The sequence below is a fragment of the Lepidochelys kempii genome, chromosome 22, assembly GCF_965140285.1.
Source record: "Lepidochelys kempii isolate rLepKem1 chromosome 22, rLepKem1.hap1, whole genome shotgun sequence".
Lineage (NCBI taxonomy): Eukaryota > Metazoa > Chordata > Testudines > Cheloniidae > Lepidochelys > Lepidochelys kempii.
The window spans coordinates 4,416,199-4,435,300 of NC_136401.1; the positions used below are offsets into that span (position 1 = coordinate 4,416,199).

General features: G+C 46.5%; 1 protein-coding gene across 5 annotated transcripts in view; it reads left to right on the forward strand.

Moving 5' to 3' along the window:
* FEZ1 (fasciculation and elongation protein zeta 1) overlaps positions 1-19,102 on the forward strand; it is a 165,746-nt gene that overhangs the window by 597 nt on the left and 146,047 nt on the right. The window lies entirely within an intron of this gene.

Here is a 19,102-nt window from a genome sequence, read left to right on the forward strand (position 1 = left end):
CACTGGGCGAAGGCTTGTGCTCGGGGATGGCTTTTTGTCTGCATGTGTTGATGCAGAGGAAGGATTGTGAAGGGCGGGGGAGAGGGGCTGTGTGAGAATGCAGATGGGAAAGTGGGGGTGAGGGGATGGGGTTTGGGGTGTGTAAGGATGGTGAGAAGGGGATTATATATATAGGTGGTGAGTGAGAATTGGGGGGTGTATGTGGAGTGGGGTTGTGGCGGGGAAAAGCAGAAGTCAGTGTGTTGAGTGGGAGGCAGGAGGCTTTGTTGTGTAGGAATGAGGCTTCCTGGGGGCAGGAAAGTGCACATGGAGGGGGTTTTGTCTGAAGTGAGACCGGTGTCTGTATGTGGATGCGTATGGATTGGTGTTGGATGTGTGTGGGAGAGGCTGTTCAGGGAGACAAGAATGAGCGTGTGTATGTGGAGTGGAGAGGAGATTGTGTGTGGGGGGGGGGGAAAGTGTGCAGGAAGGGGAGGTTGTTAGTGTTTGTGTTGGAGGGGAGGATTATGGGAGGTGGGTGTTTATATGTATGGAGACTGAGGATTGTTTGGGTGTAGTGGAGGGTGTTTGTGTGTGCATGTACTTGGGGGGGGGGGGTGTCCATAGGGATGGGGAATATGTATGGTTTTGACGGGAATCTCTACTTATCCGATGACTGGGATGCAGTATTGCTGCCTGGCTCTTCAAACAAGGTGACCTAACATCACTAATGCACTAATGTCTTGACAGTGCCACTTGGGAGTGCACGCCCTAGTGATCCCTAAAGTGCTTAGTGCAAACAGACCAGCATTGTGCAGGGTTCGCTGCTTGGGGAATGGGGAGGCAGAGAGTAAGAGATTGTTACTCTTCATCCTGGCTCTCAGAGCACCTTGCCCTGGCCCCCTGCAGCAAAGTGACTGGTACGCTCCCTCCACCTGTCTCCTTCCTGGTAGGGCCTCATACAAGCAGATAACTGTCAGTTTCCAGAGTCTGATGCCGTAGGGAGGCTGTTACAGCTGTATCCCATTGCTTAATCCCAGCATTGGAAATGACTCAGCAGGTACCGTGCTATGTAAGGAAGGGGTAACATGGAGATAACGTTGTGAGGCTGAATCCAGTAGAGATATACTCTAATTTGAAAGTCAGCCCAAAGCAAAACTGTGTGTTGGGGGGAATCATGTTAAACCAGAGAGGTGGGGGAGAAGGTGAGGAGAAGAGTGTCCTGAGCCAACCAGCGTGGGAAGTTTGGGCCAAACAGAGAGCCCCAGGGAGATTGCATAGGGATAGTTTACCAAAGGTTGTGGTGGATTCTCCATCTCTGGCAATTTTAAAATCAACATTAGATATTTTTTCTAAAGGATCTGCTCTAGTTCAAACAGGAATTATTTCAGGGACATTCTGTGGCCTGTGTTATGCAGGAGGGCAGACTGGATGATAACAGTGGTTCTTTCTGGCCTCAGCATCTATGAATTACGGTGTCTTATAAGTAAGGCTGTGAGTTTGTCACGGAGGTCACACATTTAATGGCTTTCTGTGACCTCCATGATTTCTGCAGCAGACAGCCGCACTGGCTGCTGCTGGGGCATTCTTGGGTCACTGCCCCCCTCCCCCAGCAGCAGCAGGAGTTTGAGTGTGGGGCTCAGGGCTGGCAGTTGGCATGTGGGAGGGGGTGAGGGCTCTGGGCGATACTTACCTCAGGGGGTTCCTTGGAAGTGGCAACATCCCTTAGCTCCTTGGGGGAGGCATGTCCAGGGGGCTCTGCACACTGCCTCCACTTGCACGCACTGCCCCCGTAGCTCCCATTGGTCACAGTTCCTGGCCAATGGGAGCTGAGGAGCTGGCACTCAGGGAGGATGCAGCATGGCCATGCCTCTGCCTCTGCCTGGGAGCTGAGGGAGGTCGCTGCTTCTGGGGAGTATGGAGCCGGGTAGGGAGTCTACCAAGCATCTGTGGCACTCCCCAGGCCGCCCCCCTCTCCAAGATTTAGTCAGGAGTATATAGTACAAGTCATGGACAGTTCACGGACCATGAATTTTTGTTTACTGCCCATGATCCGTCCATGACTTTTACTAAAAATACCCCTGACTAAAATGTAGCCTTATTTGTAGGATATTTTCCAGATGCTCTTTGGGCCTCTGCATCTTCCTGTTTTCCATCTTCTGTTGCTTCTGTCATGTCATGTTTGGCAAAAGGGAACTTGAGGCTCCATATGCAATGAAGCAGTGCATCGGAATTTATGCTCTTGTTCTGCTGCCTGCCTAGATGCTTGTTTGTCGGGCATTCTTGCTGGTGGAGTAGACTCTTAAAAGCAGGATTTAGGATAAATATGGGTGAAATTCAGGATCAAAGGGCAGAAAGGTCAATGAGGTGGTGTTATGCTTTCTTTATCTTTTTGAGAATGTTATTGTACTGTACAAAGATGGATTCCTCAATGTTTTGTTGGCAGAGACACAAAGGACTGGAATAGTAAAAGGTACTAGTTCTGCAGGTCATTAGTGTGGTACACTGGCAGGATTGCTATGGGTGCAGGGCTGGAATAGCAGGACAGGGTAGGTCAGGATTGGCAGAGCAGTGTGGTAAAAGCTAGTGTAATGAATGCCTGCCTGAGTGATGTCGGGCTCTCATTCTGCTGTGTTAGTCCCTCACTTTTATGAAGAATAAATTCATCCCCAAATTGTTACAATGATTCATTATATCAGAATTGCCCAATTCAGAGAACTATGAATTGCATTAGAAATGATCAGAAATCTCTGCCCATTTGATGAACAGCATCAGCCCCTTATGTGCTGGAGGCTTCACTTAGAGCCTGCACAACAATCATTTCTGCTGGTCATTAGGAGCTATTTATAATGACCATGGTGACAATGGAGTCAAATTAATACAAAGGAACAACTGGCTGCCTTAAAAAGAAACGGTGAGTGCGCTAGATGCAAACAATAGGCAACTGGGAGAATTCCTCTAAGTGGGATAATGTCTAATCACATCAAATACTTGTAGGACCCCTAAGTAGTTCATTAAACACTTCTGGGACTGTAGAAACTAGATAGAGCAATATGTGATGAATTACAACCAGAATTGTCAGTAGCCTGATCAGCTGTGCTTGGCAGTCAGGCTTTGCTGGCTCCTCTGGCCACACAAGGCCCACTTGCACACGCACTGAAACGGCTGCTCCTCCTATGCTGGTGTATCAGAGGGACGTTGCAGACTCCAGCTGCTGACCCCAAGGCTACTGAATGACAAAAGCTTGTGATGCCCACCAAAGACCTTTGGACACTTTAGACATTTTTCTTTTTTTGATTTATGCATCTCTGGTTTATCTCTCTCTACTTCATAGTTTGTATTCTGAACTTTTTACATCTTTATGCTACCACTTTTGCATTCACAAAGAAGAATAATTGCGAGCAGGGCCCAAGCGCTCTCTATGTTAAGGGAGGTTGAGGTGGTGAGTCAGCTAATAGGGTCTGGTTAATGTGGTGAGTGATGTTGTTAGATTTTTTTAGAGCACAGAAGACCCCCCCATCATAAATATAAAGGGAAGGGTAAACACCTTTAAAATCCCTCCTGGCCAGAGGAAAAACCCTTTCACGTGTAAGGGGTTAAGAAGCTAGGATAACCTCGCTGGCACCTGACCAAAAGGACCAATGAGGAGACAAGATACTTTCAAAAGCTGCGGGGAGGGAGAAACAAAGCCTCTCTTTCTCGGTCTGTGTGATGCTTTTGCCGGGGAAAGAACAGGAATGGAGTCTTAGAACTTAGTAAGTAATCTAGCTAGATATGCGTTAGATTCTTCTTTTAAGAAACTGATTGCTTTTTCATTGTTCTTAAGATCCAAGGGTTTGGGTCTGTGGTCACCTATGTAAATTGGTGAGGATTTTTATCAAACCTTCCCCAGGAAGGAGGGGGGTAATGTTTGGGAGGACTTTTTGGGGGGAAAGACGTTTCCAAATGGACTCTTTCCTAATAATAATACCGGTTAGACGTATGGTGGTGGCAGTGAAAGTCCAAGGGCAAAAGGTAAAATAGTTTGTACCTTGGGGAAGTTTTAACCTAAGCTGGTAAAAGTAAGCTTAGGAGGTTTTCATGCAGGTCCCCACATCTGTACCCCAGAGTTCAGAGTGGGGAAGGAACCTTGACATGGTGGCAGAGCGGTGGGATCAACTTGAAATCATTTTGAGATTTTTTTGAACCAGAAGCACAGATTTGAAAGGGAGAGCAGGTTTTAAACTGAAAGCAGTTAGAGTTTTTTTTTCTCTCCTTTGGGGCCAGAGCAGAGGCAAAAGGGAATTGTCTTTTGTTAGCTGGAGTTTTCTCTACCTAAAGGCAGGGTAGTTAACCTCCTGCAGGGAAATTCACAATTCTTCACAGACCTGAAGTGTTTTTTTTTTTTTTTTTTACCTAAGAGTAACTAGAGGGGTTTTCTGCCTATTTGCCTGGAGACAAAGGTGTTAGGGTTTTTTTTGTTAAGGATTTCTCTGTAGGCTGACAATCACTATCAGAGAACATAAAGGTATCTGGACAGCACAGCAAAATTTTACAAGCCAAGTTTTTTTTGGTTTTGTTTTGTTTTCTTTCTAACTCTCGGGTGTAAAGTTAGTTTAAAAACAGAGAGGTTAGGATGACAGACTGCACGGTTCAACAAAAGCTGGAATAAGCCAGATTTGAGGCTGAGGAAAAACAAAAGGAACATGAAAGGCAGATAGAACTCATACGGATGGAGATGGGTGCACATGCGGCCAGGGAATAAGAAATGGAGGCTGCCCACAGGAAGGAAATGAAGGCAAGGGACAAAGAAATGGAGGCAAGCGACAAAGAACTGGAAGAGAAGGAAAAAAGGAGGAAGCATGTGGAGGAGGAGAAGGCAAAGGCTCAGCAGAATATACCAACAAACCCTAGCAATCCTTCTCCAGGTACCACTTCCCATCCCAGAAAGTTCCCCACCTGCAAGGCAGGCGATGATACCGAGGCCTTCTTAGAAAACTTTGAAAGGGCCTGCCTTGGGTACAGCATCTCTACCGACCAATACATGGTAGAGCTGAGGCCGCACCTCAGTGGACCCTTAGCTGAGGTGGTGGCTGAAATGCCTAAGGAACAAATGAACCAGTATGAACTGTTTAAAACCAAGGCGAGAATCAGAATGGGGCTAACCCCTGAGCATTCCTGTCGGCGGTTCAGAGCCCTAAGGTGGAAACCAGATGTGTCATTTACCCGACATGCCTACCACATTGTGAAATATTGGGATGCCTGGATATCAGGAGCAAGTGTTAAAGCTCCAGAAGATTTGCCCTTCCTAATGCAAATGGAGCAGTTCTTAGAGGGTTTCCTGAGGAAATAGAAAGATACACCCTAGATGGGAAGCCCAAAACTGTAATAGAGGTGGGGGAGATTGGAGCCAAATGGGTGGAGGTGGCAGAAAAGAAAAAAACTGGTTGCAGTTGGAGCGGATACCAGAAGGGACAACCTCAGACCACCCCCTACTACCGGGGGCAGCCCAAGGCCCCAACTACTCCCCAAGGAACCCTCCAGACACCTTATCGTCCTGCCACACTGTTCTCCAGCAACCCATCTCACCCCAGTGACCCATCAGCTGGAAGATATTTTAAATGTAACGAGCTGAGACATGTAAAGGCCAACTGCCCCAAGAACCCCAACAGATTACAGTTCATTGCACCGGAATCACCCCAGAGGTCCTCAGGCCCAGTTACCTCCCAGATACCCTTGGAGCAGAGGGAAACTGTGAGTGTGGGCGGGAAGAAGGTCACCGCAGCACAAGTGTCTGCTATCCATGCTTCCTTAGTGGACCCCAATTTAATCAACCCAGAGATCCAAGTGACGATTCAACCCTTCAAGTCCAACTCTTTCAATTTGCCTACAGCCAAGTTGCCTGTCCAGTACCAGGGCTGGTCAGGAACGTGGACTTTTGCAGTCTATGATGATTATCCCATCCCCATGCTGTTGGGGGAAGACTTGGCCAATCATGTGAAGCTAGCCAAGAGGGTGAGAATGACCACCCGCAGCCAGGCTAAACAAGCCGTGAGGCCTAGCTCTGTTCCGGAAACTTATACCAGGACCCGGTCAGAGGTGATGGACCTGGACCCCAGGCCAATGACTGCAACAGCAGTAGTGGATCCAGTCCCAGAGACCCAGACAGAGCCAGTCCCAGAACTGGAACCGGCAGAACAACTAGCACCATTTGGGGAGGTCATTCCACTGGGAGGGAATGGGCAAGGATGTTTCTACCTATGTCCGGTCTTGTGAAGTATGCCAAAGAGTGGGAAAACCCCAAGACCAGGTCAGAGCCCCTCTCCAGCCACTCCCCATCATTGAAGTTCCATTTCAGCGAGTAGCTGTGGATATTCTAGGTCCTTTTCCGAAAAAGAGACACCCAGAGGAAAGCAGTACGTACTGACTTTCATGGATTTTGCCACCCGATGGCCAGAAGCAGTAGCTCTAAGCAACACCAGGGCTAAAAGTGTGTGCCAGGCACTAGCAGGCATTTTTGCCAGGGTAGGTTGGCCCTCCGACATCCTCACAGATGCAGGGACTAATTTCCTGGCAGAAACTATGGAAAGCCTTTGGGAAGCTCATGGGGTAAATCACTTGGTTGCCACTCCTTACCACCATCAAACAAATGGCATAGTGGAGAAGTTTAATGGAACTTTGGGGGGCCATGATACGTAAATTCGTAAATGAGCACTCCAGTGATTGAGACCTAGTGTTGCAGCAGTTGCTTTTTGCCTACAGAGCTGTACCACATCCCAGTTTAGGGTTTTCACCATTTAAACTTGTATATGGCCGTGAGGTTAAGGGGCCATTACAGTTGGTGAAGCAGCAATGGGAGGGATTTACACCTTCATCAGGAACTAACATTCTGGACTTTGTAACCAACCTACAAAACACCCTCTGAAGCTCTCTAGCCCTTGCTAAAGAAAACCTACAGGATGCTCAAAAAGAGCAAAAAGCCTGGTATGACAAACATGCCAGAGAGCGTTCCTTCAAAGTAGGGGACCAGGTCATGGTCATGCGCTGGGCTACACAGCATGGGGAGTAGGTGGAGAAAGACGTGGTTAGGGACTATTTAGAAAAGCTGGACGTGCACAAGTCCATGGGGCCGGATGCGTTGCATCCGACAGTGCTAAAGGAATTGGCGGCTGTGACTGCAGAGCCATTGGCCATTATCTTTGAAAACTCATGGCGAACGGGGGAAGTCCCGGATGACTGGAAAAAGGCTAATGTAGTGCCCATCTTTAAAAAAGGGAAGAAGGAGGATCCTGGGAACTACAGGCCAGTCAGCCTCACCTCAGTCCCCAGAAAAATCATGGAGCAGGTCCTCAAGGAATCTATCCTGAAGCACTTACACGAGAGGAAAGTGATCAGGAACAGTCAGCATGGATTCACTAAGGGAAGGTCATGCCTGATTAATCTAATCGACTTCTATGATGAGATTACTGGTTCTGTGGATGAAGGGAAAGCAGTGGATGTATTGTTTCTTGACTTTAGCAAAGCTTTCGACACGGTCTCCCACAGTATTCTTGTCAGCAAGTTAAAGAAGTATGGGCTGGATGAATGGACTATAAGGTGGGTAGAAAGTTGGCTAGATTGTCGGGCTCAATGGGTAGTGATCAATGGCTCCATGTCTAGTTGGCAGCCGGTATCAAGTGGAGTGCCCCAAGGGTCGGTCCTGGGGCCGGTTTTGTTCAATATCTTCATAAATGATCTGGAGGATGGTGTGGATTGCACCCTCAGCAAATTTGCAGATGATACTAAACTAGGAGGAGTGGTAGATACGGTGGCAGGTAAGGATAGGATACAGAGGGACCTAGACAAATTGGAGGATTGGGCCAAAAGAAATCTGATGAGGTTCAACAAGGACAAGTGCAGAATCCTGCACTTAGGACGGAAGAATCCAATGCACCGCTACAGACTAGGGACCGAATGGCTAGGCAGCAGTTCTGCGGAAAAGGACCTAGGGGTGACAGTGGACGAGAAGCTGGATATGAGTCAACAGTGTGCCCTTGTTGCCAAGAAGGCCAATGGCATTTTGGGATGTATAAGTAGAGGCATAGCAAGCAGATCGAGGGACGTGATTGTTCCCATCTATTCGACATTGGTGAGGCCTCATCTGCAGTACTGTGTCCAGTTTTGGGCCCCACACTACAAGAAGGATGTGGAGAAATTGGAGAGAGTCCAGCGAAGGGCAACAAAAATGATTAGGGGTCTGGAACACATGACTTATGAGGAGAGGCTGAGGGAACTGGGATTGTTTAGTCTGCAGAAGAGAAGAATGATAGGATTTGATAGCTGCTTTCAACTACCTGAGAGGTGGTTCCAAAGAGGATGGTTCTAGACTATTTTCAGTGGTAGAAGATGACAGGACAAGGAGTAATGGTCTCAAGTTGCAGTGGGGCAGGTTTAGGTTGGATATTAGGAAAAACTTTTTCACTAGGAGGGTGGTGAAACACTGGAATGCATTACCTAGGGAGGTGGTAGAATCTCCTTCCTTAGAAGTTTTTAAGGTCAGGCTTGACAAAGCTCTGGCTGGGATGATTTAAATGGGGATTCGTCCTGCTTTGAGCAGGGGGTTGGACTAGATGACCTCCTGAGGTCCCTTCCAACCCTGATATTCTATGATTCTATGGTCTTAAAGGCGCTCCAGGCCCATAAAATGGAAGCATCGTGGGAAGGGCCCTTCACGGTCCAGGAGCGCCAGGAAACTGTTAATTATCTCATAGCATTCCCCACCTCCAACCGAAAGCCTAAGATGTACCATATTAATTCTCTAACGCCTTTTACTCCAGAGAATTAAAGGTTTGTCAGTTTACAGCCCAAGGAGGACATGACGCTGAGTGGCTTGAAGGTGTCTACTACGAAGGGAAAAGTGCTGGTGGCATGGAAGAGGTGAACCTCTCCCTGACCCTTGGGCGAATGCAGCAACAGCAGATCCAGGAGCTGTGCAATAGCTATGCGCCAACGTTCTCAGCCATCCCAGGACTGACTGAACGGGCATACCACTCCATTGACACAGGAAGTGCTCACCCAATTAAAGTCCAACCTTACTGGATGTCTCCTCAAGCTAAAACTGCTATAGAACGGGAGATCCAGGATATGTTACAGATGGGTGTAATCCGCCCCTCTGGCAGTGCATGGGCATCTCCAGAGGTTCTAGTTCCCAAACCAGATGGGGAGATACCATTTTGCGTGGACTACTATAAGCTAAATGCTGTAACTCGTCCTGACAACTATCCAATGCCACGCACAGATGAACTATTAGAGAAACTGGGATGGGCCCAGTTCATCTCTACTTTGGACTTAACCAAGGGGTACTGGCAGATACAGCTAGATGAATCCGCCAAGGAAAGGTCAGCCTTCACCACCCATGTCAGGCTGTATGAATTTAATGTACTCCCTTTCGGGCTGCGAAATGCACCCGCCACCTTCCAAAAGACTTGTAGATGGTCTCCTAGCGGGATTAGGAGAATATGCAGTTGCCTACCTTGACGATGTGGCCATATTTTCGGATTCCTGGGCAGAACACCTGGAACATCTACAAAAAGTCTTTGAGCGCATAAGGGAGGCAGGACTAACTGTTTAGGCTAAGAAGTGTCAGATAGGCCTAAACAGAGTGACTTACCTTGGACACCAAGTGGATCAAGGAACTATCAACCCTACAGGCCAAAGTGGATGCTATCCAAAAGTCAAAGAAACAGGTTCAGTCCTTCTTAGGCTTGGCTGGTTATTACCTCAATACAGCCAAATCGCCGCCCCACTGACAGACCTAACCAAAAAGAAACAGCCAAATGCTGTTCAGTGGACCGAAGAGTGTCACAAGGCCTTTAACCACCTTAAAGCGACACTAATGTCTGACCCTGTACTACGGGCCCCAGACTTTGACAAACCGTTCCTAGTAACCACAGATGTGTCCAAGTGTGGTGTGGGAGCAGTTTTAATGCAGGAAGGACCGGATCAAGAATTCCACCCTGTAGTGTTTCTCAGCAAGAAGCTGTCTGAGAGGGAAAGCAACTGGTCAGTCAGTGAAAAAGAATGTTACGCCATTGTCTACACTCTGGAAAAGCTACGCCCATATGTTTGGGGACGGCATTTCCACCTGCAAACCGACCATGCTGCACTACAGTGGCTTCATACCGCCATAGGAAATAACAAAAAACTTATTCAGTGGAGTTTAGCTCTCCAAGATTTTGATTTTGACATCCAACACATCTCAGGAGCTTCTAACAAAGTGGCTGATGCACTCTCCTGTGAAACTTTCCCAGAATCAACTGGTTAAAATCGTCCTTGAGATGTGGAAAATATTGTTAGTCTTTATATACTTGGTAGTATATTTAGAGGTGCATGTGTCTTATTAACTCTTTTTTCCTAGAGCTCCAGGAAGAAATCCCAACCAGCGTTTCACCCTATCTGTGATTTGGGGGGCGTGTCATAAATATAAAGGGAAAGGTAAACCCCTTTAAAATCCCTCCTGGCCAGAGGAAAAACCCTTTCACCTGTAAGGAGTTAAGAAGCTAGGATAACCTCGCTGGTACCTGACCAAAATGACCAATGAGGAGACAAGAGACTTTCAAAAGCTGGGGGAGGGAGAAACAAAGCCTCTCTCTCTCTCTCTGTCTGTGTGATGCTTTTGCCGGGGACAGAACAGGGATCGAGTCTTAGAACTTAGTAAGTAATCTAGCTAGATATGCGTTAGATTCTGATTTCTTTAAATGGCTGAGAAAATAAGCTGTGCTGAATGGAATGGATATTCCTGTTTTTGTGTCTTTTTGTAACTTAAGGTTTTGTCTAGAGGGATTCTCTATGTTTTGAATCTACTTACCCTGTAAGGTGTTTACCATCCTGATTTTGCAGAGGTGATTCTTTTTACTTTTTCTTCTATTAAAATTCTTCTTTTAAGAAACTGAATGCTTTTTTCATTGTTCTTAAGATCCAAGGGTTTGGGTCTGTGGTCACCTATGCAAATTGGTGAGGATTTTTATCAAACCTTCCCCAGAAGGGGCGGGGTAACGTTTGGGAGGATTTTTGGGGGGGAAAGACGTTTCCAAACAGACTCTTTATTAATAATAATATCGGTTAGACGTTTGGTGGTAGCAGTGAAAGTCCAAGGGCAAAAGGTAAAATAGTTTGTACCTTGGGGAAATTTTAACCTAAGCTGATAAAAGTAAGCTTAGGAGGTTTTCATGCAGGTCCCCACATCTGTACCCTAGAGTTCAGAGTGGGGAAGGAACTTTGACACCCCCATACACAGAGTAAGTTGCCTCTGAGATAGCCATGGCTAAGACCCTAACTTTGCGGGAAGCAAGCTGAAACCCTTCTGCCTGCAACTGACCACCTGCATGTCAGGCTGGTTTGAGAGCATATGATGAAGGAAAAGTTCCCCACCTACACCCCACTTCTCCTGGCAGCCACACAAAGTGCAGGGAGAATACAAAACCACCACTTTTTTTAAAAAATGGGGAAGAAGACACCAGTTTAAAAGGTTCAGTTAGGAAAGCGATTGCTGATGAGGCAGACAGATACACACATACTCAGTCTGGAGTCCACAGGGTGGTCTGGCCTCTCTAAAGGAGTATCTCCAGCTCTTTGGAGCTCTGACACACACAGGACAGAAACCTCAATGAAGAGGCAGACTCCCATTAAAGACAGCCTTAAGGAAGGACATGTACCTTGCCATAATTTTCCGCCACCCAGTGGTCATCCCCTGTTCCTCCCCTGAGCCCCAAGCTGATGCATTAGCCTTGCTCTTTTATGTACATTTGATATTGAGTTAAACTACATCAGTATTAGTCACTTTTAAAATGATTTAAGAGTGTCCACACAAGGGGGCTGCGGCACTGATTTAACTACATTGATTTAGGAAACAGAGCTAGTGAAATAGGTTTAATTTCTCTGCACATGCCAAGCCTGTAAAAGTCAGTGTCCCTGTGCCATCTGCAGCCTCAAAACCAGTGTCCTGAGACACCTTTGCCTGTGGCCAAACAGCAATTGTCTGTGACCATGGTTGCCTGTGAGTACGTCCTTGTGTGCCGTGGGAGGTGTGCTGTGATTGGTCTTGTGCACTGTTGCCCAGACTGGGCTATGGCCATCAGCAACCCTGTGATAGACTCATGCAGGCTACATGGACAAATAGTATCTTGTATTTTGAAAACCACAACACTATCAGTAATGAATTTTGAAATCATGGCAGAAAACCAGCCCAGGTAAAACTGAGTGTTCAGTTACCCTGAGATAGGCTGGGTTTTCAAAAAGGCTTTTGACCATATTTGCAAAAGAGCTCAATTCCCACCATGCTGAGCACTTCTGAAAATCTTGGCGTATATGTAAGTGGGGGAATGGTCCAGCTATTATGGGGAACTTTCCTGACTTATACACTAGCCTGGTGATATAGGCTAGCGAAAGGATCTGAATCCTCGCTCCCACTCCCTTTACCCAGAGGCCTGCCTGACCTCGAGGGCTCCCCTTCCACTTTCCTGTGTGGCAGAGTCCTCGTAACCCCAACAAGGCTGGGCCCAGGATTCCTGGGGGGCTCGACCCCCAACCTTGTCGTGGTCACTTAGGGCAGGGGCCAGGGTATCCCCACTCAAGGGTGCTCTCTCTCTACTGGATGCTTCCCTGACCCACTGATCATTACATACAGTTCAAAGCAAATACAATTTATTAAATAGCAGTCAATTTAAAAAAAAATAAGGAAAAATGAGAAAGGTTAAAGGAAAACACATCATCCCGCTCTGTGGCATAGGGACATCACAACCAGCATCTCTGGAGTGTAAGGGGATTGGATTAGAAGACCTCCTGAGGTCTCTTCCAACCTTAATATTCTATGATTTTCAGGCCCTAGCTGTGCTGCAGGGATGCTGTGGGTCAGACACTTGCTCTGGCGGTGACCACACGCCCTCAGGCTTTATGCGGCAGGACCCTTCTTCCCAGCGTTGACCCTGCCCTGTCAGGGTTACGATCCCCCTCCAAGCCTGGCCTGCAAGGCGTCTTGGCTGGGGGTGCCTCCCTGTGCTGGGCCTGCTCTCCCCAGCTGTTCACCACGCTCAGCCCCAGCTCCACTCTGCCTCAGCAGTGCTGCTGCTCTGGCCTCTCTGGCTCTGGTTGCTACAGCTTTTCTCCCAGCACAGGTCTGCTCTGTGGGCTGCTTCTGTGACTCGGCTCCCAGCACTGACCTGCTTCCTTGGCTGCCTTTCTGGCCCCTCTGACTGGCACAGCTCTTCTCCTGAGCTCAGCTTGGGCCCCTGCTTTCTCCATAGCTCAGCCCACTCTGTCTGACCCAGGCAAATCCAGCTCACACCGAGGACAGGACCCCCCCCATGCCTCCTCACTCGCTATTTAGCCTGCCTGCCCTGTCAATCAGGCTGACCTGGAGCATTGGCCTCTCCCTATTGTTCCTGGGGACTGTCAATCTCAGGGTCCTGATTTCCCATTGACCTTTCCACTTTCTTTTGGTACTGGGAGCTAGCCAACCAAAACACCCCCCACTGAGTTTTAGTAAGGGGACAACAGTCCCCTTACATATGTGTCCATCCTGCCACCTTTAACAATGCTGCACCTTTAACTATTTCTTCTCTCACTGTATCGCCCATGTGACCCACCATCAGAGGACTTCCTCTGCCACCTGCTTGCCCAATATCTAACAAAGCAAAGCTGCCAAATCTCTTGCTTCCTGCCTGGGCCAGGGTGAATCTGTGGAGGATAATGCAGACAGGGAAGGTGGCCTGGAGTTGGGGGCCTGGAGCCGCTAAAGAAGGACAGGATGTGGAGAGGAACTGACATGGGCCTGCAGGATGACTAGTTAGAAAAGGTCCATTTGCTGCAGTCAAGGGGTGGAAGAGGCCCATAACTTGAAGGGGGTTGGAGGGAGGTGTTGGAGTAGGATGCCATGTGTGGGGGGTGGTTTCAGATTCATGGCAAGGAACCCAGGCTGAGGTGAGGGAACAGGACAGCAAATCAGCCCTTTTTGTAAGAAGGACAAGGACCACAAGGCTTTAAAAATGTATTCTGTACTGATTAGCTCAAGTACTTCCCAGACCAAACACTCTCCACACCTGCTTCTAGGGACTGTGAGGAGAGTCCAGGCAGAGCAGCACAGGGCAGGTGCACCACCTAAGAGACCTCTTGCCCAAGTAGCTCAAGACTTCCCAGACCACATACTTCCCAGACACTAGTGTCCCGAGCCATAACTCCCACCTACGTGGTGTCGTCCATCTGGCCTGGAGATCTCTTTCACCAGTTGTCTGACCTCTGACCCCAATTAATGCCAGGCAGGGCCAGGCTAAGGTCCTCTGAGGCCATAGACACAACATGGGTCTGTTCTGCATCCTTCCTCACTTGGAGGGTGGAAGCACTGGTTCCCCTCTCCTCCCAGAGGCAGTGCAGTGGCATTGGGCTCCTTCTGCCCCAGGATTGGCAGCAGGGTCACTTCCTCTCCTTTGGCACAGAGGGGAGGCAACAGGGGTCTCCTCTCCCTTTCCAGAGAGGAAGGGGTGACAGCAGGTGCTCCCGAGTACTTACCCCATCCGCCAGGGTGTAACTGCTGGGGTGGCGGAAAAGGCCCACTGCACTCTCTCCTCCTGCCACACACTAAGTTCCTTGCTGGGGTGGGCTTGGTGAGCCCCTGACCCAGAGCAGAGGATCTAGTTGTTAACCTCCCATGGAGGGCAGTTTCCCTCTCGGAACTAGTGTTTCAGACTGTCTCCGTACTGAGGCAGGCAGCTCTGACTTGTTCAGTTATAATTGTGCCACATTTTAATGCTTTCCTTTACAACTACATAGGCTGGAAATGCCCTTTTTTAAAAGTGAAAGCTGAGAATCCGAAGAAATCACATAACTCCAGGAGCTGGGGCCCTACTCATGAGCCTATATATGCCTTAATCTAGTCCCCCAAACATCAAATAAACCAATTAATGTTGCCCCTGGAACCCATCCCCAAACCAGACACCCATCTCACCCATGCACACATACCCCTTGCCTGGTACCTACCCCCAATGCCGCATCCCCTCGAGTGCAGGCACCATTCTCATTAGCTGCCCACGACATCTCCACCAACATGCCAAGCATCCCCTCTTGCTTCTCCCGTCTCTAGGGTGATATAGTCCCTGGGTGTGTGTGGAGGAACACTCTCCACACCTACTTTTAGGGACGGTGAGGAGAGGCCAGGCTGCAGCAGGCAGAGCAGCACAGGGCAGGTGCACCACCTAAGAGCGCTCTTGCCCAAGTAGCTCTCCTTTCTCATTTGAAAGTTCTGGCCTTCCTGTTTTATCTGCATATAAATATTAAATATATAACCTGTGCCTTTCCTGGTCCCCCCTGCTTCCAGACCCGTATGCTCCCGTCTACAAAAATCTGCTCCTCTTCTTTCAAAGGTGAAATGGAGAAATGGCCTATTGCCGTTTGTAAGCTGCACTCACTGGTGAGGTCCATGAGCACACGCACAATGAACAGGAGGGACATTCTGTGCGCCGATGCAGAAGGAAGCAGTCACCTTTAGCTTCCAGACACAGACAGGAAACAATACTACCATAGCACCAGCATCCAAACTCCTCTCAAGTAAGCAGCCTTGCCAGTGAAGATCAGAACAGCCTGTTGCAAAGAGTCTAAAGGGGTCTCTCTGCTCCCCACACTGATGCTGCAAATACATGTGCGTGATCCCATGAGTGCGTATCTGAGCAAACTCTGAAGGCCACTTTCAAAGCTTTTTGAATTAACAAACACTAAAGGGAGAGAACACAGCTGAGCTGAACCCCATTTAAAAAAACCCTTCTCCCAGCTCCAGTTCTAAATGAAAGAGGGCTGCACTGCATATGCATAGCTAATGCAGGGTTGCCCTGCCTTATTCAGTGTAAAAAATATGTTTTCTTCCAGGTCATTGAACAAAATGTTAAACAGTATAGGCTACAAACCAATTATTGAAGGACCCCACTGGAATCACTGCTTGATGACGATTCCTCATTTACGATAACATTTTGAGAGCTATCAGTTTGTCGGTTTGTGATACACTATACCTCAGGGGAGTGCCCTGCAACTCCCATATTCATCATTTGTATATAATTGTGCTATTTCATATAAAGAATGCCAAGTGAGGTATCATGGGAAAGGTTATGATCTGCTGAAAGCCATTGTTCTATCTAAATATGTATATAGTCATTAGTAGGGCTGTCGATTAATCGCAGATAACTCACATGATTAACTCAAAAACATTAATCACGATTAAAAAAATTAATCGCGATTAATCACACTGTTAAACAATAGAATACCAATTGAAATTTATTAAATATTTTAGGATGTTTTTCTACATTTTCAAATATATTGATTTCAGTTACAACACAGAATACAAAGTGTACAGTGCTCACTTTATAGTATGATTTTTATTACAAATATTTGCACTGTAAAAATGATAAAAGAAATAGTATTTTTCAATTCACCTCATACAAGTACTGTAGTGCAATCTCTTTATCATGAAATCGCAACTTACAAATGTAGGTTTTTTGTTACATAACTGCACTCAAAAACAAAACAAAATGCAAAACTTTAGAGTTTACAAGTCCACTCAGTCCTACTTCTTGTTAAGCCAATCTCTAAGACAGACAAGGGAGATAATGATGCCCACTTCTTAGTTACAATGTCACCTGAAAGTGAGAACAGGCATTCACATGGGACTTTTGTAGCTGGCATTGCAAGGTATTTGCCTGCCAGATATGCTAAACATTCATATGCCCCTTCATGCTTCAGCCTCTGTTCCAGAGGACATGCTTCCATGCTCATGACACTCATTAAAAAAACAATTCATTAATTAAATTTGTGACTGGACTCCTTGGGGGAGAATTGTATGTCTCCTGCTTTGTTTTACCCACATTCTGCCGTATATTTCATGTTCGAGTAGTTTCGGATGATGACCCAGAACATGTTGTTCGTTTTAAGAACACTTTTGCTCCAGATTTGACAAAACGCAAAGACGGTACCGATGTGAGATTTCTAAAGATAGCTACAGCACACGACCCAAGGTTTAAGAATCTGAAGTGCTTTCCAAAATCTGAGAGGGACGGAGTATGGAGCATATTTTCAGAAGTCTTAAAAGAGCAACACTCTGATGTGGAAACTACAGAATCCGAACCACCAAAAAAGAAAATCAACCTTCTGCTGGTGGCCTCTGACTCAGAGGATGAAAATGAATATGCATCGGTCCATACTGCTTTGTACTGTTATCGAGCAGAACCCGTCATCAGCATGGACGTATGTCCTCTGGAATGGTGGTTGAAACATCAAGGGACATATGAATCTTTAGCGCATCTGGCATGTAAATATCTTGCGACGCCGGCTACAACAGTGCCATGCGAATGCCTGTTCTTATTTTCACGTGACATTGTGAACAAGAAGTGGGCAGCATTATCTCATGCAAATGTAAACAAACTTGTTTGTCTGAGTGATTGGCTGAACAAGAAATAGGACTGATTGGACTTGTAGGCTCTAAAGTTTTACATTGTTTTATTTTTGAATGCAGTTATTTTTTCTACTTAATTCTACATTTGTAAGTTCAACTTTTATGTTAAAGAGATTGCATTACAGTACTTGTATTAGGTGAATTGAAAATACTATTTCTTTTGTTTTTTACAGTGCAAATATTTGTCATCAAAAATAAATATAATCTGAGCACTGTACACTTTGTATTCTGTGTTGTAGTTGAAATCAATGTATTTGAAATGTAGAAAACATCCAAAATATTTAAATAAATGGTATTCTATTATAGTTGAACAGTGCGATTAATCACATGGTTAATCATGATTTTTTTTTAATTGCGTGATTAATCATGATTAATATTTTTAATTGCTTGACAGCCCTAAGATTCATTAGTGCATATGAGATTGTATTGTATGGTTGTCACTAAACTATGCTGTGAGTTGGGAATCTCCCAGATATTAGCTCCCCAAAGACAACAACAACGCAGGTAACCAATGCCTGGGTGGGAGTCAAATAACCATCAACAGCCATTGTCTAGCAAGGAAGTTACAATTCAGTGACTCACTTGCACAAGGCCCCAACAGGTGAATTGCTCAACCTTGGCTGGTGACTCAGTAATGCCATTGGGCATGCCTGGACTTGTGCTCTGTAAGCACACAGAATGAGGATATTCAGTAGATGACAGAGGCCTCATGGTTTGTCCTGTCTCTTCCCCCACCTTCACTGAAAGCAACAAGAATGCTGGAGCTGAGGAGACTGGTTCCCAGGCTAACAGGGAGGGCCTGCATATGAAAGACTGTAACCAACCTGCAGTTTTGAGTGGGGTGAGAAAAACTGTTTAGTCCAGATATTGCCTAGTATAATAAGGATGAGAATTTAGACTGCATGCTTATCTTTTATTTTCTTTTGGTAACTACTCTGACTTTTTGCCTATCACTTATAACCACTTAAAATCCATTTTTTGTAATCAATAAACGTATTCTAGTGTTTATCCTTACCAGTGAGCTTGAATGAAGTACTTGGTAAATCTGCTCAGACTACAAAGGCTGGTGTATGTCCACTTTCCATTGATGAAGTGGTGAACCAATTAATAAACTTGCATTGCTCAAGAAAGGGTCTTGAGCAGTGCTAGAGGTATATTTTGGTGGTATAAGATGAGAGCTGGGGAGATTTGGCTGGTGCCTTTCTCTCTGTGATTTGTGAGTGGCTCTGGGAGCAGTCTTTCAATCTGGGTGGCTGTGGGGCACCACATGTGGTTGTCCTGAGTGGTAACAGCACTTGGAGGGGTTTGCTGCTTATCGCCAGTAAGGCATTGTGAGAGACAACCCAGATTAGAAAATTAAGGGGGCAGAGCGGTCCTGTGGTCCCAGGTTATGTGCCATATTAATTTAATATCATCCTAGTTTTTTAATCAAAATATTCAGTACCATGTCAAATGCCTTACAGAAGTCTAAGTACATTACTGCCTTTATGAACCAAATTTATAATCTCATAAAAAAGTTATCAGGTTAGTGTGACAGGACCAATTTTCCATAAATACAGGCTCATTTGCATTAATTACATTATCCTCCTTTAATTCTTTATTAATTGAATCCCATATCAGCTGCTCCATTATCATGTCTGGGACCGATGTCAGGTTGACAGACCTATATTACCCAGG